Source organism: Acanthochromis polyacanthus, chromosome 16, assembly GCF_021347895.1.
Source record: "Acanthochromis polyacanthus isolate Apoly-LR-REF ecotype Palm Island chromosome 16, KAUST_Apoly_ChrSc, whole genome shotgun sequence".
In the NCBI taxonomy this organism is placed as follows: Eukaryota; Metazoa; Chordata; class Actinopteri; family Pomacentridae; genus Acanthochromis; species Acanthochromis polyacanthus.
Window position 1 is genome coordinate 1,693,313 of NC_067128.1, and position 25,225 is coordinate 1,718,537.

The following is a 25,225-nucleotide window of genomic DNA, read 5'->3' on the forward strand; positions in this document are numbered from 1 at the left end:
GTCATGTTGATACCTGATGGGTTTGGACATGTGTGTGTGTGTGTGTGTGTGTGTGTGTGTGTGTGTGTGTGTGTGTGTGTGTGTGTGTGTGTGTGTGTGTGTGTGTGTGTGTGTGTGTGTGTGTGTGAACAGCTGTCTATATGTAGGGAGGGTTGGAGAGTTGGGTTTTTTGTTTTTATTCCTATTTCTAATTGTATTTATTTATTGTCTTCTTTGTTTTTAATTGTTTGTGAAGCACTTTGTGTTGTTCTTACATGAAAAGTGCTATACAAATAAATAAAGTTTGAGTCTGAATATTGTTAACATACATTTGTTGGTCCTGCTGCTTCCATGGTTTGTCTACTTTAGCTTTGAGTCAGTGCTGTGGAGAAGTCTGCACCGAGGACATGGCCCTTATATCTCCTCCAGCAGCCTCCTCGATCCTCGATATGAACTTTAGGAACTGAGACGTTCTTTCTTATGATGCACCAAGATCCATTTGTGAGCATGGAGGAGTGAAGGAGGCAGAAATCAGAGGAATAGGATTAGCCTAATGTGTCATTTTCATGTCTCTTTTTAATTACGTCCGTTTTATTTTGAAATGCCTTTCCTTGTGTTTTTACTTCTGTTCTTTTCTCTTCTTTTTGATTGCCCTGATTATCCAATCTGAGTGTTTAAATGGTCCTGTCTGTCCTTTATGTGGGTAAACTTCACCCCAGCTGTGCAGGACACGTCATTAGTCCATCACAGAGCTAACACAAAGACACACACAAACATCCCAGTTCACACTCACAGCCTATTTAAAATCCACCAATTACCTTTGCATGCATGCTGTGGGAGGAAGCCAGAGCGCCCACGCCAGGCCCAGGGAGAACATCAAACCTCACAGAGAAACACCGGCAGGTTCAAACCTTCTGGCTGTTAGGAGACAACTGCTGCACCACCGTGTTTCCCGTTTCATCGAAAACAATCTGCAGAAAATGTCCCAGTTCGTTAAAAAAGCCAGATATCTGCCTGGCTGAGACAGAAGAGAATGAACAGACCAGACATGGCGACACCTGAGCATGAATGTGGAGCTGATCTGTTCTCCTGGACGTCACCCAGAGCAGCAGCAGAAGTCCAGTGTGAAGTCAGCTGTCAGTCAGTCCAGAACAGCATACTGGATTAAAGCAAAGACCGGAAGGGTGACTTTCTCGTTTTCAGGACTCAAAAGGAAAGGTCTCGGACCTTCGCTACCCCTTCAAAGGAACTCAATTTTCCCTTAAAAAGGCGGACTGATCCACCACCTCCCTGTTCCATTGCCCTTCCCTTTCTCCTCCTGTGTCCACCGAGTTGTTCCCTCCCAGCCTGGACAAAGGACGATTACACAAATCTGTCACCCAGGAAATCCCGACACTTTATTTCCTCTCAGACAAAGAGCCAGTGATGGGTGATGAGTTTGTGGCTGCTGGGGGATTTGACAGACTCTGGGGGAATAATAAAGCAATTTCAGCCTGCCAGAAAAGTCAGAGGACGGAGAGGGAAGAAACACACAGCAGGAAGATATAAATCACTCGTGTGATGGCTGCAGTTTTTTGGTGGAGAAATGAGACAGTTAAATTGTACAGAGAGATGAGTGTCTTGACCGGAGTGAGGCGACGCCGCAGAAAGTACACAGTGGCCAAATAAAGATGTATTGTAAAGGCTGAAATACAGGTTTAATACAGGTTTTATGTGAGGGGAAGGGGAAGCTTACAACCGCATTCTCCTGTCCAGATACTGAAACTATAAAGTGGCACAAAATATAGTGACGGAAAAAGCTCAGTGTGCACAAACCGAAGACACGTAATGCTTAAGTAGCTGCCAAATACTTAGATATGTAAGGTTTCAATTCAAGAAGGGACACACTGAAATAACAAAATGAGTTTTTTGATCAACTACATCCTGACGATATCTGATAGATTCAACAAAATGTGATGAAAAAAAACATTTTGTTTTCCTGAATTGTGAGCTACCGCTGGATTTAAACTAAATCTGGAATTTCATTTCAAAATTTCAAACTCAGATCAGAATTCACAGAGATTGGTTGAATTTGCATATTATCGCCAATTCCTGGTTGGACTGTTCAAAAACACCTGTATGGATTACATTGAATAGATGTAATCCAAAAAAGTATATGGGTCAATGTATAATTGTGTATCAGAGTGACATTTTTGCTGTTTTCAGACCTAAAACCAACATTTCTGTTTATAACCAAACACCACACGGATTTTTAGAGAAAGATTCTTCTAAATATTATATATGCAACTGAGTAAAATAGAATTTATTTAGCTAATTAGAAGGTGGTTGTTATTAAATTCAGATGATTATTTGACATTTCAGGGCTATCCAGTCATTTTTTATAAATAAGTGATTGTTTCCATAATAAATAATTATGGAATTAGTAAAGACATGATCACAATGAAGAGGAAAAAAACATTTGTATATATTTTTTATTTTTAATAAAAATGTATGCAGATCTATCCCATGGACTTCAAAGTTCCTCAATTGCTGATTGATCCGGACAATATTTGCGTCATTTAGGACAAATTTCATCTAATTCTGGACTAATTTTCTGTCATTCTGGACAATTTTGGAGTCATTTTGGATAATTTTTGAGACAGTTTCAACAAGTTTTATGTCAGCTTGGATCGTTTCTCATCATTTTGATTCATTTTTGTGCCTCTGTGAGTCATTTAGGACACATTTTATCTAATTGTGGGCTAATTTTCTGTAGTTTTGGATCATTTTCAAGTCATTTTGGACACTTTTAGAGTCATTTTGGAGAGATGTTATGTCAGCATGGAGGTTTCTTGTCATTTTGGATCATTTTTGTGCCTTTGGGATAATTTTTGAGTCATTTAGGACCAATTTCATGTCATTCTGGACTGATTTTCTGTAATTATGGATCATTTTCGAGTCATTTCGGACTGATTTTATGTCAGCATGGAGGTTTCTTGTCATTTTGGATCATTTTTGTGTCTTTGGGATAATTTCTGGACTAATTTTCTGTAATTATGGATCATTTTCAAGTCATTCTGGACGGGTAAGTATATAATTGCGGGACTTTTTGTAACATAGTTGACATTTTAGTGATATCCAGTCATTTTTCATTAATAAGTGATTGTTTCCATAATAATTATGGACTTTGTAAAGACGTGATCATGATGAACATAAAAACATGAGTTTTTTTAAGTCCCTTAATTATACACTGACCCATATTCCATTCAGACATATGCTTCATATCAAACATTTAAAAGGTAGGATTCAGGAAGTGAAGGTTGTAAAAATTTGATCCAAAAACACAAGAAGTACCTTTATTGTTGCTATAACTTACTGCTCGGTGTAGAATTTCTTCTGCATATAATTTGCACAGAGAAGGCAGCAGCTGCTGAATAAAACAAGTGAATCATTATGTGTCTTTGCAGTTGGGACAGTGAAAGAAAATATTACCAAAATAACATTTCTGACTCTACATAACCAAACATGGGGTGATTATCATATATCACTGTAAACAAAACCAAACAACATATCTCATTACAGTGCAGCTGTCGTGGCAGCTCGGCTCTCTGCTGCAGGGAGCAGCGGCAAAATGGAAATTGCTTCAGTCAGAGCAGACAGCAGACGCCTTCCTCACTTCATATTGCAAATCCACAGATATGGAGGTTTTTCAGAGACACACCTCACATCGATATTTCACCGTGACAGCAGCAGCTACTATCACTCGCCCCTAAGCTTTTCATGGTGTTTTCCCCTGACATCCCATCCATCATTAGCTGTCACGTTATAAAGTTCCAGCGCCAGAAAAGACTGTTTTTCTCTCTCCACCGTCCGATCGGCATTACAGGAAATTTCAATTTCAGCTCAATCTTCCCAAATTACCTGCTGCGCCGCGGCCGCACAGCCACAGCCGGCGAGTCTGATTACAAAAAATTGTTTGCTCTTTATTATGGTAATGGGCGCCTTTCAAAAACAGCACCTTGGAACCTTTGGCCTCCAAGTGCATTAAATTCTTCTGAGATGCCGCTTTAATGGCACGGCAGACTGCATAATCAGGCGCTGGATGACATTTAAAACACGAAAATTGCAAATTGGAGTACTGTGTGCGTCTACTGGATAAGTGGCCAAAGTGGTGTTTGGTGTCGGAGCATCTGCTGAGGAACGATGTGAAGCTGCATCCTGGAGCCTTAAAGTGGATGTCCCACGACTTTTTAGGGTCTGAGCCATAGACTGTATATAAAGATGGACGTAGCATCTGGTTCCAGAATTGAAGCCAACCCAGAAGTGTCAAAAACTTGCAATATCACGCCGTCCACTAGGGTTGGCTCCAAAAAGCTTTTTCTCCATAGACCCCAATTCATTTTTGGAAAAAATAAAATTTGATAGACTGATGTTCTACAGCTCAGGAGTTTTTTCCCGTTAGTTTTCATGGTCAAAATGAGAGATCAGGTGGCCGATCTTAAAATAAATCAATACTGAATTTTAAATAAATCGTTAAAGTTGGCGGAGCCAGGGGGCGTGGCTATACTTGATGGACAGCAACAGAAGCCTCTGCGGTAAAATGTGGGCGGGATAAGAGAGTCCTCAGCCAATCCTGCCCCTAGTTGCTCTCCGGTCCAGTCTGATGACGCTTTTTACGTCACTGGCTCCAAAAAATCCAAAACGGCGACCAGGAAGTAGCAAAATTCGGGCTTCATTTTCTCGGCGTTGAAACCAACGGGTGACGTCACGGTTAGTTCACACCTGGTCTGAGCACCAAATGGAGGAAATGCAAGGGATTATTGTTTGTCTTCACTAATTTTCTTTCGGCCTGCACAGTGCCTTGGTGGTCAGCTCTGCCGCCTTGCAGCTAGAAGATCTCCACTTAAAACCCGGCTTTCCTGGTATCTTTCTGCATGGAGTCTCCATGTTCTCCTGTACATGTGTAGGTTTTCTCCAGGTTCTCCAGCTTCCTCCCACAGTCCACAAACATGCTGAGGTTCACTGGTGATTCTAAACTGTCTGTAGGTGTGAATGTGAGTGTGATTGTTTGTCTCTGTGATAGACTGTTACCTGTCCAGGTGTCCCCTGCCGTCAGCTGGGATAGACTCCAGGCCCCAGGGACCCTAATGAGAACTAAGCAGTGCATAGATAATTAATGGACTATTAGTCTTTCCTAAAAATACTTAAAAACACGTTACATTTTGCATCCACATCTGGACCAGCATAGGTGAGCCAAAGTGCCTCCATAGCAGCACCTGGAAAATTTTAAACATTTACTACGGGCAATACGTGTCACCTACAGTTATGACATTTGATACACATATGTAACATGCCAAGACACACAAAAATGTAATTAACACCTCCACCCAAAACCCAACAGGAAGTCGGCCATTTTGAATTATGTGTCATATTTTGGACTATTTTGGACCAATTTTTGCACACTTTCAAAAGCTGTAAAGTCAAACAGGGTAACACTGAGAGAGCTGAAATTTGGCCAGGATGTACAGCAGGCATGGGTGATCAAAAGCTGTCAAAACGCTCCGCAAAAGTCTGAGGGCGTGGAAATGGCAGTTGACAGAATTGACAATTCGCCATGACACAGGAAGTGATGTATAACTAGCGTGTACGGGCCTCAATCTGCCTCAAACTTTACATGTATGATCAGAGTCCAGCCCTGATGACATCCATAGACCAATATACAGTCACAGTGATAGCGCCACCTGGTGGATGGACAGGAAGCGCTCCATATCTAGCCTGTACACGCTCCAATCTGCCTCAAGCTTTACATGTGTGACGCGAGGACCGGATCAGCTTTAATTTTCTTTTGGCTTTTATGTGGCAGTTCACAGCAGAGAGACGGGGGATGGAGACAGAACAGAGTCGTGCCTCTTCAGCTAATAATCTAAAGTGATGCAGCTTCATGGATTAAGATGATTTCAATGCAATGCAGGTTGGTGCTTACAAATTGGAGGACACAAGAGGGACGGAGCTGGTTTGATTAAGAGTGCTGCAGCAACACACACATATAAACAAGCCCAGCCTGCTATTCCCTTCACACACATCTCCTCACTCTTAAAATTCCACTCTGCTGCACCTCACCACACAGTGCAGCACTCCGGTCCAACATCTCCCTGTGTGGGGAGCGAGGGAGGCAGCTCCAGCCCAGCCAACCATCGGAAACTCATTATTACAGTACTAAGTGATGGATCATTTCCAAATGATCTCCACGTACACCTCAACAATTAAGCCACCAGCAAGGCAATTACAGATCAGCAATATAGCGATGGGACACAGATATACGGCCGGGCTGTAACCTTTGGGCTGGCGGACAGATTACACTTATTAAGCTGCAGCTTTATTGGACCAATAAAAACCGTCGTGCCGCCATATCGGCCCACATAACTGCAGAGTGGACGTTCTTCCTGAGAGGTCGAACAAATCTCTGCACTGTGTGCATCCTTTTTTATACGCATTCATTAGATTTTTTTGTTGGCAAATTACAGCAAAATAAAGAAGCAAAATGCACCAAAGCAAACTTTTCCCTCCCATCCCCTCTGACCTTCACCAAATAAGAAAGACACGTTAAAACAATAAAAATAAGACAGAAGTAAAACAAAAACACAAGACCTTGGGTATGGTATATGTCAGGGGTGTCCAACATGAGGCCCGTGGTCCAAAAGTGGTCCTCCAGAGGGTCCAATCCGGCCCTCAAAGTGGAAAAATTACAGAGAAGACATTAACTGCAGATTGTAAATTAGTAAAACTATAAATTTAAAATCATTTCTAGACCAAGACAAGTTGTTTGGATCAGAAAGTAAAATACTGGATTGTTCTTTGTTCTTGTCGTTTTGTGTCTCATTTTTGTAATATTTTGTGTTGTTTTTGTTTCTCATTTTTGTCACTTTGTAACTTTTTTATCTAATTTTGTCTCTTTTTTTGTTTTGTTTTATGTCGACTGTCTAATTTTTTTGTCTCATTTTTGCAATATTTTGTCTGTTTTTATCGTTTTTTTTTTTTAAACTTTTGCCACTTGTTGCATGTTTGTTGTTTTGTTCCTCGTTTTTGCCATTCTGTGTTTCCTTTTGTCTCGCTTGGGTTTTTTGTTTCATTTTTGTCATTTTGTGTTTTGCTTTATCCATTGTTTTGTGCATCGTTTTTGTAATTTTGTGCCTTTTTGTCCTACTTGTGTTGTTAGTGTATTTTTTTGCTGCTTTGTGACTTCTTGTTTAATTTTTTGTCTCTTTTTTGTTTTGTTTCACGTCGTTTGTCTCATTTTTTGTCATTTTGTTTCTCGCTTATGTCATTTTGTGCTTCATTTTTGTAACATTTTGTCTTTTCTTGTTTGTCTTTTTTTGTCTGACTTTTATCATTTGTCTCTTATTTCTGTCGTTTTATGTGTCCTTTTTCTCAGGCTTTTTTGGTCTCATTTTTGTCTTTTGCTTTATTATTCATTGTTTTGTGAATCATTTTTGTCGTTTTGTTCCACGATTTTGTCATTTTTTTGTCTCGTTTGTCCATTTTTTGTCACTTTGTAACTTTTTTGTCAAGTTTTTTTTCACTTTTTTTGGTTTGTTTCATGTCGTTTCTATCATTTTTTGTCATTTTGTTTCTCGCGTTTGTTGTCTGTGTGTCATTCTTATAATATTTTGTCTTTTTAAAGTAAAATACTACATCATTCTGCTCCACACACCTGTGGCTAAATGTTGTGTTCCTTTGTAGACACTCTGATCTGGAAGTTGAAAGGTAAAACTGTGGGGTCCACTGGTGACTTCTTAGCTAATATTTGCTTCTTCTTATTTTGCAGCTAAATCAGCTCACATAACTTCATGTTATGTTCAGAGATCAGACAAATCTCTGCAGGAGGAGACCAGTGTGTGAATCCTTTTTATTCAGGCAACATCTTTGTTTTCGTGCACTTCATCATCTCCGGTAAATAAATTCTTTACTCTCATTTTTCACACTGATGCATGGCCACTATTTGTTGAGTTTTCATGGATTTTTGCACAGAGGATGAATCACAGTGATTTGTTAAAGCCCCTGACATCTTCAGTGCCACCATGAGGTTGGCATTTCTGCTTTATGGTGTAATACTTTCAAATCCATTGTACGGATTGCAAGTAAATTTGGCAAACACGTTCCTTATGACTGCGGTGATTCTTTTACTTTTCTTCTCAGTGAAAATGCTTCTGTCATTCATTGAAATATCGCAGCATCAACTTGATGGATTGGGAGATGGTGGAGACATTTGCTTGACTTTATGATTTCCAGACTTCTCTTCTGAAGCCACCTGTTAGTTGACATTTGTGGTTTTGAGTGAAATGTCTTGACATATCCAACAGATTGTCATTAAATTTCTTATTGGGTGAATCACACTTTGGCCATTGCTTCCATTTTAATCACGACTTTAGCTCTCAAACACTTTCTTTGGCCTCAGCTGCACTTTATTCTTAGCATGCTAACACGTTAAATTATGACTATCAACATGTTAAATATCACTAAATTAAATGTCATCTGTTTAGTAGGACATCTCCAGTTCATGTTCATTTTTACTCACAGTTGAAGCATTTCTGTGGTGCAGATCAGCATCAGTCTTCTTTTTCAATCATCTGTACAAAAGAGAAACGACAGTATTAGAAAATGTGTTGTTCGTCAATTAAAAGTTAAAGGTACTAAGACTGTGTACATGAAAAGTTTGAGGTCGAAGTTAACTACATTTCCCGAGGTGCATCTGGCAAAAAACAACAGAGTTTTGTTTCCTGCAACACTAACAAATCTGGCTGGAAATCTTAATCAGTGTTTGGATTCTGGGGCAATTTTGGAGTTAATTTTGTTCACAAATTCAACAACTAAACGCTTGATATGACTAAGCAGTGGCAGCCAAGGCTTCTAGGTGTTGGAGCTCCTTTTTCTTCCTAAAAGAACACTGAGAGTATAACTGAAATGAAAATACAGAATGAAGAAACACTTTTAGTGCCAGCAGCCTTTTGAAGAAACACTTTTAGTGCCAGCAGCCTTTCACCCTTTTCCACTGCAGGACAATTATAGTTCTAATACAAAGACGGAAACACTGAAAAACCGTCAGACTTCTTTAAGGTGCCACATTAACACATTTAAAGCTGTGAATTATGAATATTTTGTGCTTTGAAAATCTCAGTTTTTCCTTACATATATATAAAAGAATCAGTGTTCTACTTACGGACGAATTTGTGCAACATTAATACTTCTCTATCGGTACAACAGATCCTCGGTTTACGATGTTTTCAACCTACGACATTTCTTGGTTTTGTCACTATCTCCCATAAATTTTATGAAGAAATTTTTTGTTTCATCTTTCTGATATGGGATAGGCTCCAGCACCCCCCGCGACCCTAGTGAGGATAAAGCGGGGTATAGAGAATGGAGAATGGATCATTCTGATATACGGCCTTGTTAAAATAAATTTCTCTTGGGAACTAGTTGGTGAACAGAGTGGATGAATACGTCGTCACGCGGCGCTGTGAGACGGCTTTGTTTCCATTCTCCAGTTGTATGCCACCTCGGATTGTGCTGCATTCACTAACTTTCTAAAGGTAAGGAACTGAGAATAATTGATGTTTGGTACGTTAGATCAATCAGCATTTGTCTTCTCTGACTTGAACTAATCAGTGCTGAGACCCGTTCAGCCGTTTATCAGGGATGCTCTGAACTTTTTTCCCCCAGAGTAGACAACTGAATACTTGATTAAAAATGGCCCTAGAAGAGGCTCTGCAGGGGCAGCTCCTCCTCTGGAAAACAGGGACGAAAACCTGACTGCTCAAAGCTGGCTCTTCAGGAGACACAATTATGATTCTCATTTCAGCCTCGTTTTCATTTTGCTTTGTTCAACATTTGTCACACTTTTCTTCTAAAATTCACTTGGAGAAATCGGTGAGACATTAGGGAGAACATTTAGCAACAGGTGTCATATCTGAGACTTACAGAAGACAACTTACCCAACCAGAATCAAAACCAAAGCAAGGCTGAAATGAGAATCACAATTTTATCCTGTGAGCTACAGAAGAGCTCTAAAAGCAGCAACATTTTTATTTTTTTTTATTATTATTATTTATTTTATTTTTTTAAATTTATTTATTTCATTCATTAAAAAAATACAACACTGCATATGTTAAATGAATGAAGAGGAGCAGAAAGAAGCTATAGCTTATAATTTCTGCCCCTTATCAATAATAATTTTAACACATTTCAGTAGTATTTGGCTGTCACACACAGCCTTTTAACCAACATTTAACATGATCTAAAGATTAAAAAAACAACAACTTCCGGTTATTCACAAGTATCATATCTCTTCAATAGCAACTCTTTCACATTTTTCTTAAAAATACAAATCGACTGTTAGCTTCCTGTTAGCTTCACATCATCTGCTTCCATTGAGGATGACTTGTAGCCAGTTGTTTTTTGAGACTGTCCTCCTTGAAAAAACGACCACATAGGTCGTCTGTACACGCCCTGATTACGACCGAGTGTTACGTTTTGACGTTAAGTGACCTCTAGTGGTTGAGTAAATATCGACATTCCGGTGTCTCAGCTGAAACGTCACCATGAACAAACTTTGACCTAACCCTAACCATAACCCTAAATCCGTCTTGCGAAAGTGAGGGAAAAGCCTGTTTGCGAATTAAATCCTGTAATGCCTTCCTGTCCCCCGTAGTGGCGCTAACCTAAATACGCTCTCGTGAGTCGTATTTCAGGGGCACGTACATACGACCTGTGTGGTCGTATGAGTTGGAAGACTTGCTGTGTTTTTCCACCTGTAATCTGCACACACCACTAGACCAGCTAAACAAATCCGACATATATCGTATCATACATCGTTGGGATTCGAACAACTGGTTTAGGTGGACTGAAACAGACTCTCCACTCTATTTTCTTTCTTCTCTGAGATTTTTCAAGTCTCCATCCTACATGTCCACAGAAACCGACACAAGCTGCCAAACTCTAGCTTGCAGTAAATCCACTGTGACACCGGCTCATAAGCTAACTCCCATAAAGCTATCATCTGAAACTAGAGGTGACAAGGCGACGGGAGAGAAATCGGTCTAAATTGGTCAGATGAGCAATGAATCCATGCACACGGCGACAGAAAAAAAAAACTAAACAGAAGAACGGTGAGTGAGTAGAACGTTGATAAAAAATGAAGAGAAACAGACTGAAAGAGAAAAGATGGAAATAAACTGACAAGCTTTCCCCCCAGTAATGAGGACAAATGAATTCAAAGCCATGTGCCGCCGCTGAGGTCCTTAATGAAGTGCCTCTGTGTTGAGGCAAAGCTATGAGTTTGACAGCAGCTTCTTTCCTCCTATTTTCTCTTCTTACTGATCTTTCATTAAAAACACCCACATACGCTCTGTTCCCTGAAACATCTACGAATACATAAAGAATGTAATATTAGAAATATCTGGGGAACAGGTGGGAACGTCAGGAAAAAAGCTTCCAATTCTTGGTGGCATCATTGTGAAGAGTGTTTTACTTCGATAACATTCGCAGGTCTTTAACAGACTGCTAAGACTTTGCTCACAGCCAGGAGGAGTGATAATTAAAACGTTGAAGGACAGGTACATGAAGATAGAGGCACACATTGTTTCTACATTTGCTTGTAAAACTGCACTTTCTGTGACACTATTCCACCCAGTCTTCCCCACATTGTCATTAAAGTTTAACTCTGTTCGCTTTGCAGAAACTCTGGAATATGAATGACACCCGAGGCGGTGGAACCAGCAGAGCGCAGAATAAAACGATCCTTTTCTTGTTCAACAAAAACGGCAAATTCAAATGTAATTTAGGTTAAAATAATTGAAGCAGTGATGCTCAGTTACTTTAAACGAGCACTTGTTTGTGATTCATCTAAGAAAGACTGAAATGCTGCTTATTAAGCCCCCATTCCTCAGCAGATGACGAGGTGACAGACAGAAACATGCTGTTTGTTTGATGGGATAATCGTTCATGATGAGTTTTTGGACGAAGTAAATGCAGCAGCAGGAAAACACTTCATGTTCCATTTAGAAGTGCAGATATGGCTGTTGGTTATAAAAAACGACAACGAGAAATTAACTCCTGTTGTCACGCAGGTCAAAATGACCCGTTTTAAAGTTTGAAAATGTGGGAAAAAAAAAATATTTTCACAGTGAAACTTCTGATGTCCACATTTTCAACATTTTGGGGAAATGTTTGAACAGTTTTTGGTAGAAAAAAAGAAATGTTTCTTTAAGAACATTCACATAAAAATCAACCAAAATCCAGCAAAATTCACTGGATTTTGGTTGATTTTTATGTGAATGTTCTTAAAGAAAATATCAGAGGATTTACTGATGAATATGGAATCATTTTAGATTTTTTAAAGATTTTTTTTGAAGATTTTTACTCATTTTTTAAAAAATATTTGCAAGAATTTTCTTGCCAAATTTAGTTGACTTTTTTAAATAAAACTTTTACAGGAAACTTTTAAGGAATTATGGAATTTTTCTTCTTTTAAAAAAAAATCTTGCCTGAAACTACAACATCTTTCTGTGTTTCTGAACTATTCTAACTACTATAAAGAAACATAACAGAGGAACATCCAGGGTTCTGTAAAGTGTCTTCAGACAATTTAAATTGTAATCGGCGCTACATAAACAAAACTGAATTGAACTTAAATGAGGTGCAGTAATTCCCTTTGAAACGTTGGAAATGGAGGTATTAAGTCACATAACATGGAAATACTCCAGTAAAAGTATTTCATGATTTAGTTACTCTGCATTGCTGAGCGTTGTCAGACTTAAACTGCTTTAATAAAGGATCACAGTGGAATAAAGAAGAACCACAGACATCTCATTTTTTTCCACATTCTTCTTGTCAAAATCTGGCACTTCCATTTCCCACAATGCACCTCAGCGGCTGACAGCTGGGTTTGGATATCTGGGTGTGTTCCGCCGGTCGGGGCTAGCGGGGGTCTGGTGAGCTCGGTTCTTTCTGATTCGGTTCTTTTCTGCCGCTGACTCGGGGGACTTCACTCCAGGAAGACGATCAGAGTTTCTGAAACTTCTTCTGGAGCCACAAAGGACTTCCACACAACTTTCCTCTCATAGACAGAAGCACCGTCTCTCTCTGCAGCGACTGTAAAATAAAAGCAAAAAAGAATCTTTAAAAAAGCTGCTGGGAATTTGTAACCTCTGAATACACACTCATCGTGCATGTAAACCGTCTATAGTTACGCGCTCAGGAGGACGATGTGGACCGAACAGCAACAGCAGCAGAACGGACGTATGCAGAGGGAAGCTAAGAATCACATTAACAAGAGATCAAATCCAGATATGTGCCTGCAGTTAATTTAGTCTGGTAGATCTGTATGTCATACGATAGCGTGATATGTAAATCAGGGAAATAAATGGGTCTTAACCTAAATATTTACAATTACTTATTATTAGCTACATTCACATGCTAAATAATATACACCCCCTGTCAAAAGTTTTGGGACGCTTTCTCATTCATTTGAATGAGAAAGCGTCCTAAAACTTTTGACAGGGGGTGTACATTCCTAACCTTAAAGTACACAATAAACAAGAATGTCTAATATCTTTTAATGTAATACCTTAATATTTATACTATTTTAAGTAAATACACAGTTAATACTTCTCGCTCCGTTTATGATCAGATGTTTCGTGGCTGTACTTTACTCCTGTTGTTTCCTAGCTTGGATACATTAGCAGATGAAAACCTAGTTGTTCACAGACTTTAAAGAACAACAAACAGAAAAATATGTATGTGTTTTTTTGCATTTTGTACATCAAAATCAATGGAGAGCCTCATGAACTATAAATTTCATGCTGGTAGGCCTTCATATTAAGCTCCTCAGAAACATAAGCTGCTCCAGCCTACACCAAATTACCTGAATTCATCAAATAAATACTGATGAATCAACATAATATATCGTCTTTTGGCCTTATTTTGAGTTTTGCAGTATTATTTCTATCTTCTGGTTCTGTCTGTAAAATATGTTCTGTGCGGTAACGTCAGCAGCCTTAAATCAATACCAGAAACATAAAAAACAAGTCAGACCAGGAGGGAAGCAGGTAGCCTACTTATCAGTGAAATTGGCTTCAGACACATCATCGATTTCTTCCACAGAAACAATCACAATATCCTTTTCAACCAGCCATTTCCAACGACATTTACATTAATATGCTGTATAATTAGGAAACATTCGGTCGGAAAGACCCAAAACCTCTCCAGGTTTTCGTTAGCAGACGACTTCAGTGAGCTAAATGATCCTCCTCTACATATATTCCTCCGTATATCCGCTAATCACGTTCTCGTAGAGCGACGGTCACATCCATTACAGAATATCTCGGGCGGTAATCACAAGCCATTTAGTTTGACTATTAACCAGCCCCATTGACCCGTCCTTCCTATCATGGAGCACCGCCCTGCATTAGCCTCTCTGCATCTGTAAACATTAACCTTTGCTGGTATTATTACACATGCTAATCCAGTTAGCCGGCTCGCATCGACGTCCAGCCTCCCATCTGGCTTCCTGATTCACTTACTCTCTCCCGCTCGGCCTACACTTCAGCATGCAGGCCGTCGGCTCGGCGCTCAGAAAGTCATCATTTGATAGCCTCCGGGCTGAGCTTATCTCTTCCAGGGTCATCAGACAATATTTCTCTCAGCTATCTTCACTCCCTCCATCAATCCGTCCATCTGGGCGGCTCACTCACAAACTCATCCCTCAGACTCTGGATGACACATTGGAAAGAGTTTATCTCGGAGGAAAAAAAAAGTGCTTCTGCTTCTTTTGGGGCAAAACAATGCTACCTTATGATGTGCTGTGCAGGAAGTTCTTTCTTCCGTGTGTCGTTTGAGAGCTCAGCTTCAATGCCAGTAAACATCTGACTTCTTCAGACGTCCTTGAGCGAGTCGTAGACGCAGAAATAAGCAGGAAAGTGCAGGAGAAGGTTGTGTTCTTGACCCCGGGCTTTCATTGCTGTAGTGTTGAGGGACATTTAATAGGATGTCATTCTGAAAGATACAGCTGAAAGGAGCTTAAGCATTTCACCAAATAAAATACGAGTTTGTGTTTTGTTATCAATGCCAAGGAAATGTTCTCTATTTACTCATTTGTCTGTATTCTGTCACCGATGGTCAGGAGCCACGGGCAGAGAGAGAATGAGTTCATAGATGCAAGAAACCGAGGTGGATTTCATTGGTTGGGTGTTTCTGCTCAGTCTTAGAGATACAATGAAGTGATACAAGCTCTGAGTAGAGCTTGGGCATCTGATTAAAATGGCCTCTTGGTGCTTTACTTTGGCAGCTTTCTGGTGTCCAGCTGGGAGGAGAACTCAGGGTAGAACCAGACCCTGATGGAGGGATTTTATATCTCATCTGGCCTGGGAATGTTTGGGATTGTAGCTGGAAAACGTCACTGTAGAAATATCTGCCTAGCCTGTTACCAACACAATCCACCCATGGATAAGTCAATGAAAGTACTTTTTACTTTATCTGACTAAAATTACAATATATTATTTACCATCCACCAAAAAAAAAAAGAAAAACTTCAATTTCTGAAAATGTCAGCAAACACATTTCAACTTAAGAACTCAAAACATAAAAACACCAAAGTCTACTAGCATGACTGATCTTCTTGTTATTGAAATATGTTAGCAATTGTTGGATGAATGAGAACCAAATTTAGCACAGACAGCCATAGAGGATGAGTCTTAATGACTTAAATTATCTCCTGAACTTTTATCTGATGCCAGGTTTTGAGTGAAACATCCTGGCTAGTCTCGAGTTGGATTCAGATTTGACTTTGGGCTACCTCAGGTTGAATTATAATGACTTGGATGTTCTAAAAACTTTTCAATTATAATTTGCCCACTAAAAATGTTAATTAAGAAGTTATTATACATTATAAATAACACAAAATGTAACGAATTTAAACTTGGCTACCAACCTGTCAAAGCTCTTTTTACATTGAAATGTTTAAAATAAACTTTCAAAAACAACAAAAAAAGTAGTCTGTAGCGCAGAGATGAAGTGGTTCCAGTTGTAATGCAACAACAGTAAGCTTTCTGGAATTATGTGAACACTTCAAACCCCATTTATGATGAGCGCTGAATCTCTTAAAACAACGTTCCTTCAAGTTTTAGGAAGAAGAAGACCTCACAGGGAGCCATATCTGGAGAGTAGGACAGGTGGGCAGCGATGATTGTGTTGTGGCCAAAAAAACAAACATGCATGGAACATATTGGAGCCCCCATATGCCATCGGGCCACAGTTCAGGTTATTTACACCATATGTTCTCCCTCAGATGTGAGAACAGAACCCAGCCTGGACAGTCTGACCCCTGCAGATGAACCCACGGTGCACAACCAAGTGAATGTTGAAGGAAATAACAAGCATGCTCCTGGTGCGGTTTTGATCTAAAGAAACTTGTCCTTCTTTAGAAGCTGTGGCTTTTTCCACTCTGGAAACTTCAGTTTCCTCTCTTACAGCAGCCGTAGAACAACCTCCTGTCGGCAGTGATGAACCTCGACATGAAGGACCTCAAACTAACAGAATTTAATGTTTTCAACTCCACTCTAGTTGGGGATCCATGAAAAAAAAAAAATCACACACAAGCAGCTACAAATAGTCACAATTGACACAAATGATGTTGACAATGCACTTTGAGCTTCTTGCACCTCTTTCCAATGTGGTTTTATACTGAAAATGGCAATAAAGTGAACTGAAAAATATCTGTACCACAGACCCTGATGTCAACTCGACGTGCTCCACAAACAGTCTCACAACTTTTTAACCCTTAAAAAGCCGGGACCGAGTATACTCGTTCACGCTTACTCGTACACACAGCCGAAGCCGAACATTCTCAACACGTGCGACTTATGATTGCTAATTAACCCTTTAAGCTTCAGTCAATTCCAGCCATTTTCAGTACAAAAAATCGCTAATATTCTATTTTTAAATTAAAAAAATTATGAAAAATACAGGGAATATTGGACGGGCATCACGAGGTGCATTTCCTTGAAAATGACCGATTCGGGGATTTTATACCGACTTCAGGACATGTTTTGGATAAAATAGTTTACTGGCTTGTGTCATCTGGATGTAAAAGGTTGGATTATGGCCGTTTTTTGTGGAATCTTTTTTTTTGTGTGTAATAATAAACCCGGAAATGTGAGTCGTGTTGTGTGCTTTGAAGCCGTGTATAGAGAACGGATGGATGAATATTTGTTTTTGTCGGACAAATGTGTTTTTCTCACCCGCTGTGGTAATCACATCTGAAAGTGGTTTATACCGGCGGATTCATGAGAATCTAAGCTTTCCATCGGCGTATAGTGTTTGTATAATCGTGTTTGCAGCCGTCGGACATTCTTGAAATTCCTATGCAAATTAGTAGGTGTACTGCCAGCGGTACACTGAAGCTTAAGGGGTTAACATAAAATATGTACACACCTGTATGTTTAAGTCGATATAAACATTGGCCTCAAATTTGCTTATTTCAAACGATAAAGCCGTATGAGCCGTTATAACGAAACCGCAATTATGAGGCTCTTGTCGGGACAGCGTACCGTCCGAAATTGACAATGGCGAACGTCTACGACAATGCGACCTCGCAGGACTTGATCGATATTTTATGGATTAGGTGGTTTTAGTATATGTACTTCTCCAGAAACATGGCCTGGTAAGGGTTAATCAACCCTCACTGCAAAACCTCCAAATCTTACCAAGTCTAATTGTCTTATTTTTAGTCAAAACGTCTCATCCAACTTGACTTAAGATAAATTCACTTAATGAGACATTTCAGCAGATGGAGGGCCTGTTTTAGGACAACACATCCTTAATATCTTGTCAAGTTAAACAATTTTGAAATGATCTTGTTTTGGAGTTGAATTTGACCAAAAACAAGGTTAATTTTACTTTTCATACATTTTTCAGGCTGAGGTGTTCTTTGCAGAAGCTACACAACCTGGATTTAAGAAATAAACTTCACTCGATTCAAGTAAATGCATTTTATCGGAAAATCAACATTTAGTCCATTTTGTCAAGTTTGCTAATGGTTGCATGCAAATTAGAAGATAAACTGTTGATTTCAATACTACACCTGTTTACATGGTGTAGAGGTATTCAGAAATGAGGGAGTAAGAAGCATGGTCATATTTACAACCAACTGTATGCAGACGGATATCTGAAAACGCTTAAATCACACTTTTTAATCTTGTTTCAAGGACAAGGCTGTCTTAAATCTAGAGTCATGTCACTGATATACAACCTAAAATAAGTCAAATATATCTTAAATTTTGCACTCTGTGAATGTTTAAAAAGCAAATGTCTCATTTTGAGTTAAAAACAAAACAAATGCGTCAAAACACGACTAAATATTAGGATTTCTAGCCATCTGTGAGAAGACATATCTCAAAATGCTTCAATTAATCTTTGTAGTCTTTTTTCAAGTACAAGACTGTCTTAAATCTAGAGAAGCGCCGCTATAATACAACTCAAAATAAGTTTAATATGTCTCAAATTAGGAGGTTACATGAAAGCAAAAATCTATTTTTGAGTGAGAAACTACTATTTTTTAGCATGTCTGGCTTATTTTAAGACACTTAAGCTTGATAATCCTGGTAAAATAGAGCTTAAAATAAGTTTTCCCAGCTAATTTTAGGATCTCAATATTCTAAATATCAGATCTTATTTCAAGAAATCTCACCAAGCCATTTTTCACTTCTTCTATTGGCAGATTTTTCACTTTAAGGTGAAATTTTCTTGAAAAAAAGTTTTTTTTCCCTTGTTTTTTCCAGTGTTTATACTTTGGTTTACAACTGGGAAACCTGCAAAAGTACCAACCAATCAGTCCTGGCTGTAGTTTGTGTTTGGTGCTAATCAGCAAATGTTAGAATACAAACACGCATGAAGTGTAAAACTCTGCTTCCATCACACACTCAGATGAAATTTCCCTCACAAAGACAGCAGACAGGATGCCAATGAAACACTCACACAGAGAAAACATTTCAAAAAGGGCTGCCGTTATCGTCTCACATTAGATAAGGATCGGTAAATTGGAGTCTACAAAGCAGTGCCGCGGTTGTAAAAGTGCTTAACATGATTCCGGAATAGAAAACGGCTCCCTCAGTTAGTCACTTAGTTAAGCCTGAGCCTATTTACCGTCCACTGTTCCGCTGCCGTTGAAGTTGAACCATCCCTCTCCTCGACTGAGTGGATTCAGGCGTCTCACTCTCTCTCAGATAAACATCAATGGTCTCCCACAGAGCTCTAATCAATAGCTCGGCTTCCACTGCAGAGCCAGAGAGGGCTGCAGGGAGCCTTCTCATTATCCTTGTTTGTGACAGTTCTTTCTCTGCGATGGTCGGACGCCTTGATTGACCAAAACTATTACCGTAATTTTCAGCTCAATCAGGGTGTTAAATCAACAGAGGAGCTGGTTTTGTTTTGAAGAGCTGCTTCTCAGAAAGGAACTGATACGGTTTGGTGAAAGGACAAACTGGAATAGAGAAAGCGTTCTACTATATGCGAGCAGGTGCTTATTTCACCCACCAACTTACTCTGCAACCCAGTCCTTCAGTAATTATACTCATGTGCAGCTAAACTATGTTGTCATTTACGTTTTGAAAGAAAGAAATTGTCCCCTTAAAGGTAGAACTTAGAAGTTTGCTCGTAGTCGAATAAATCAGGACCCCATGTAGAAACATTATTCTTAACCCTAAATTTAGCTTTCTTTACTCATTTAGTTTCAGTTTTCACTGTTTGATGAAGTTTTGGCACCAAAACTAAGTGGTTATGTAGAGGAAACTATCATTGTTTTGGCTTCTTCCAACATGCTTAAAGCTTATCTATCTATCTATCTATCTATCTATCTATCTATCTATCTATCTATCTATCTATCTATCTATCTATCTATCGGGGTAATGGTTTTAACATCTGGTTGGTTGACTAAAAGTAAAGCGGTAGAATAAACGGCAAAGATGCTGATCTGATGCATCACAAGCAAACATGATCTGAATAAAAATTTCCCTCAAAACTTAATTGAGAATGTAGTTTAGTTGCATAGAAATGTAATTTTGTAGAAACAGGACTGAAACTTGAAGCTCAGACTTTAACAGAAGGTTTTGTTTGAAGTTCACTTTACAGTCAAGAACAATCAGCACAGCTCTGTGATTACTACAGAGGTCTGGTACAATAATAATGTGCATTTTGTTGCTGGGAAAAACTACAACCATTTTGTAAAAATTCTATTTGCTGCTGTACTACAACCACAGACTGTAAATTAGAGCTGGACTGTGAGGTCACCCAGTGGTTTGTCGACTGCCAATATGCATCCTTAAGTTTAGAGTTCAAGTGTCACCATCTTGCTGCTTTGAAACATGATGGAGTAGTGGTGTTTCTGACTGAGAACTTCAGGATATTTATTGTCTATTTTACTCTCAGTGGGGCCACAGTTTATAAAATTAACATCATTCTGTCCTACAAAAATCCTCAAACTACCAACTGAGACCATAAACTCATTAGAGAAATGTTTGCTGGGATATTAAATCAAGTAAGAAGTATGGTCATTTTCTCAGATTTCTACACAACGAGAGGAGTCGCCCCCTGCTGGCTGGTAGGAAGAATGCAGCTTTAATGCACTTCTATGATGAATTTATGTTTCAGGCCTGACTGCTACATCCATTATTTTTTTATAAACAGTTTATATCTTCATTAGCACCACCGTAGCTACAATGCTAGCTTCAAATAAGGTTTTACTGGTGCATTATTTCATCTGGTCTCTACACGAGGTCAATTTCTTCATTTACAGTGCAGGAATTTTTACGTTTTTAGAAGAAAAAGACAAAATGTAATTCGTTTTTCTCTTTAGGTGAAGCAGACTGTATCTCCAAATGATCAAATATAAGCATTTAATGCACAACAAACCGTGCAGAGCCACAGCAGAAATCATAATGAAAGTGGCACCAAAGTGACATCTACATGCTGAAGATGATGTTTAGCTTCTATAATGTTCATGCTAGTTTGGCATATTAGCATTTCAGTATTTGTCTATGAACACTAAACACAAAGTACAACTCAGACTGTTGGAAATATCACTAGTTTTGCAGATATTTAGTAATAAACAAAGCCCTGCGTGCTGCCTTTATGATACATCCAAATGGCACCAAGTAACCTTCCATTTCTACCTGCTGCTGTTGTTGTTTGTTCATTTTTATTGTACAATGCATTGTGTTTGCTGCTGCCGGCTCATGTGGTCCTGCATGAATAACGCACATACAATGGAAACTAAAAGAGCCTCCTTTGTGCTTTTCGTGTAACCGCTGTGGGAACACGGCTGCACACGTCGCCTTTTCTATGCGTTTTCAATGCACACTGCACATTTTTCAGACCATGAGGAGTGGATTTCTGTTCAAACTACTGCATATGTGGTAAGACTGGTATTGTATAAATGTTATCCTGCTTTCACGCCCGGATAATGTCGGACTCAAACCGCCTTATCTGTTCATGTTTTCCTGTTCTTATTTATCTGGTATTGTTGCTCTTCACTGAATAACAAAGTCACTTTATCAGAGCATTTTGAGCATTTGGACAATGATGCGTTTATTAAAAAAAATAACACTTTTGGTAAAAATATTGAAAATGCAGCCTTGTTTGCAAACATTTTATAACAATCAGCTTCAACCCTGCAGTCTGGAGCCGTCCAGATACAAACAAGTTTTTGTTGAAAAATGATGAAAATCTGATCAAAGATCCAGTTCCTCAACATTTATCTTTTTCAAACCAAGCAGAAGACGTCAACTAAGAATTAAAAGTAGCTTTTTTCCTAGAAGATGGAGCCATTTCTCTCAGATTGTTTTGATTCTTTTGGTCTTGCTGCTGCTTCTACACTCCTATCTCCAGTCATTGTCCAGTGCACTTCATTGTGTACTTAATGATCTGGTTTCCTGTCCTTCATTAAGTCTAAGCAGACGGCCACACTGATACATTCTTATTTACAGAGCAGTGTTGTGCTCTTCTATCACTTCCCAGCAGCTGTTGAGCTTCTCTAAATGGCTGCTCTACAGGGCGTCCAGTGTTTTCTCTGAACTCGGTAGAACGGCCTTCTCCTCTCTGGCCCTGAAATAACCTTGAAAACATGCTGCAGCTTAATGATTTTGCCTCCCTGAGAGAGTTCAACGCTCTGATCAAAAGATGTGCTGCAGAGAAGTGCAATTACTTATTCCTGAGCTGCAGTTTGCTTTATGTGTCTTCAGCTCTTCTGTTGTTTTAATATGTTTTACTTCAGTCTAATATCTGTCGCTGTCGTGCTCAATTTAGTCTTTTTTTGGTAAGTTTATAATTGAGTCCCTTATGGCCAAGTCTCACAATAGAAATAGATAATCTCTGTTTTGATGAAGGTTAAACAACTTTAAAAATCAGAACAACAGCTGTACATTCACTGAACCTTTGTATTGTTATATCAATGTCCGGTTAGTCAGAGAGATTTCAGTTTGACCTGGAGCCTGGCAGTGACTAACTGAGGCTAACTTTACACATGTATTTTACTTAAAGCTGCGTTCAGGATCCCTAAGCAACGTTCACAGTCATCAGCTGTTAGAAATGTCACCCTGAAGTCAGACAGAACAGCGGTTATTTACAGTAAACACCATTTAAAACCACAAAGTGCCTCCTAAAGAGAAATAAGATTTTAATATTTACTGCACATATTACATTGTTGGACACACTTCTCCTCCACTGTCGTTTCCAGCATCACTGAAGCCATTAAAGTGTTCACATCCTTCATTGTCATCAACGCAAACTGAAGTTTAATTCATTCAGAGCCAGAATTTCTCGCTCAGAGGCATCTTTACTATGAATGTGTGTAATTACTTAGGCTCCACGACAGTTCCTCCCCATTCCTCAGTCTGTGTATTAACAAGGCCATTGTTAAAGTTAATCAATGTGGCTCGTAGCTTTCAGGAAATTATGGGGAGCGGTCAAGATGAATAGGCCTGACACCCTCGATTTAGACCCCATCAGCAAGTCGTAAGCGTGGAACACGGTGGGAATCATTTCAGAGCACCGTCTCCTCACATCCCACCAGTTCCTTATGCGTTTCCACGTCAGATCTTCTTCTATTCTCCACTAAACTCTTGTTTTTTTTCTATTAACAAATCTTACTTAGAATAAAGCAATAAATAAGAACCAAAGAACACCCAGATGTCTGTGATTTACTTCTCTATTTTCAATCATTGGCTCATGATCCATCACTCAGTGAAGCGTTACAGTCCAGTCATCTCGGTTATCAGTCGACAGTCTTCCAGCAAGAGATTAAATATCTGCTCATTGTTAAAGAAAAAGTAATTCCTGTGACTTTTACATGAAGGTCAAAGCTCTACAGGTTTGCATCTGTGACAGAACTTTGGATCACTCTGAGCTTTTCTGGGATAAGACGTAATATTCATTAACACTATATGCATGTTTCTGTTTGTTTTTGCCTCACAAAGATCTGGAATCATTTAGAAACGCCAAATCTTACTGTACGCCCCTCAGTTTCATTGATTTTCATGGATATTGAAAAACAGTTGAATTAAAGTTCACAATCAGGGGCTCAGGCTCATATAACACCAAGTAGTTACAAAGAAAGGAAAAGTCATTGATGCTTAAAGGTAGCTGAAGTGTAACTTTAGATATGTAAAACAGATAGTTGAAGGGTCTCTCCTGGCTGTCGACTGAACCACTAAAAAACTGTAATACTACAATGATAGTTCTGATATTGGAGTAATTTTTCCACACATGTTCAAACCAGAAACCAGTTCTGAAGAAGAACAATAGAGAAAGTAACACATAGGCTGATTAGGTTGGTCAGCCATCGTGTCGAAATGGAAATATGGACCCATTAGGTGGGCTAAGGGCTAGGTTAAGCACAAAGCTCAGAAATTAGGTTACCAGTAATGTGTTACAAAATAATCAACAAATCAAAACAGGGTGAAACAGTCTAAGCAAGTCCTACCACACCAGTGGGGAAGGGATGAAGCTGTGAGGCTTGAGGCCTGCCAATGAGTGGTGAAGGGGTGAATCTAGCCAAGTGTTTTCCAGTTCATTCCAGAGTAGCTCGCCATCAGTTCAATTCATCCACAGGAGCCTAATTCTTCTGCAACTTGATGGCAACACCTTTGACCAATCGCACTTGAAGCACTTTTTGCACTTGCTGCAGGTTTTTCCTTATGTCTGAATTCTTGCTTGTGTTGTACGTCGCTTTGGACAAAAGTGTCTGCTAAATGAAACTGTAGAATTGTAGAATTGTAGAATCAATGCAACGCTAGCATATCAGCACCTTTAGGGTTTATCCAGGTAGCAGAATGATAATGAGCGACGTCAGCACTTATTTCGATGCGTTACCACCTGAACGTTCAGCCGAGAAGACTAATAAAGCTTTGATTTGGTCTCCACCGACGTGTGAGGAAATGATGTCTTTAGCCGCTCATTGCTCCACGTTCACCACCTAATTACCACTTTTGTCCATCTTCTATGAGACAAGTGGCGCACAGAGGGATTATCACAGCTTTGAGTTAAAACGGCGACGCTAATGAGAGCCGTGACAGTCAACCAAAAGAGCGAATTTGATCCTAAAAGCCAAAGTAATGAGTTAAACACCACTAAAATGCTCCATGGAGCTGCTGGGGGAACTGGATGGAAAAAAAACCCAAAAAGGCTTTGACATTACACTGGTCATGATTAACTGATTGTTAATGAAAACACATTGATTATCGCAGCTTCGAAGTTTACTGCGGCTGTGGAACCAAAACTGAGCGCGGATGCAGATTAAAACAGTCAAAGTAAATGCTCTAAAGCTGGTCTCACAGGGAAATGTTCTTTTTCCTCGTGGCATTCATTGATTTTCGCATTGACGGAGCTGATGAGGAAGTCCACAGCTATTCCCTCCACACCTCTCTCTTCGCTGTGCGGAAATGAAAACAGCCTCATTACGCCGGTGATTTATTCAGCAGCTGCAATCAGTTATATAGCCTCGAGCTAAGGTTTTATAGCTGTTATGTATGTGTGCATTACAGATTTGGGGGAATTTGGGGGAAACAGTTCTGTTTTAAAGTAAAATAATAACATTTTTCATGTCGATTTGCTGGGATCACCTGCTTGCTAAACAGTAAAACCAGCTGTGATTGTTTTATTTAATTTATTTACATGGCACATTTCTTCATAAAGTCACAAAGTGCTTCAACAAAAGGATTAA

General features: G+C 39.3%; 1 protein-coding gene and 1 long non-coding RNA gene across 3 annotated transcripts in view; one reads left to right on the forward strand and one right to left on the reverse strand.

Annotated features, from left to right (window-relative positions):
• clmnb (calmin b) overlaps positions 1-25,225 on the forward strand; it is a 214,117-nt gene that overhangs the window by 85,846 nt on the left and 103,046 nt on the right. The window lies entirely within an intron of this gene.
• On the reverse strand, positions 4,285-13,103 carry LOC127530267 (uncharacterized). The gene is made up of 3 exons (XR_007936726.1): positions 12,881-13,103; positions 8,534-8,585; positions 4,285-6,686 (listed from the first exon to the last, which is right to left on the reverse strand). It is a non-coding gene; the product is annotated as an uncharacterized LOC127530267 (long non-coding RNA).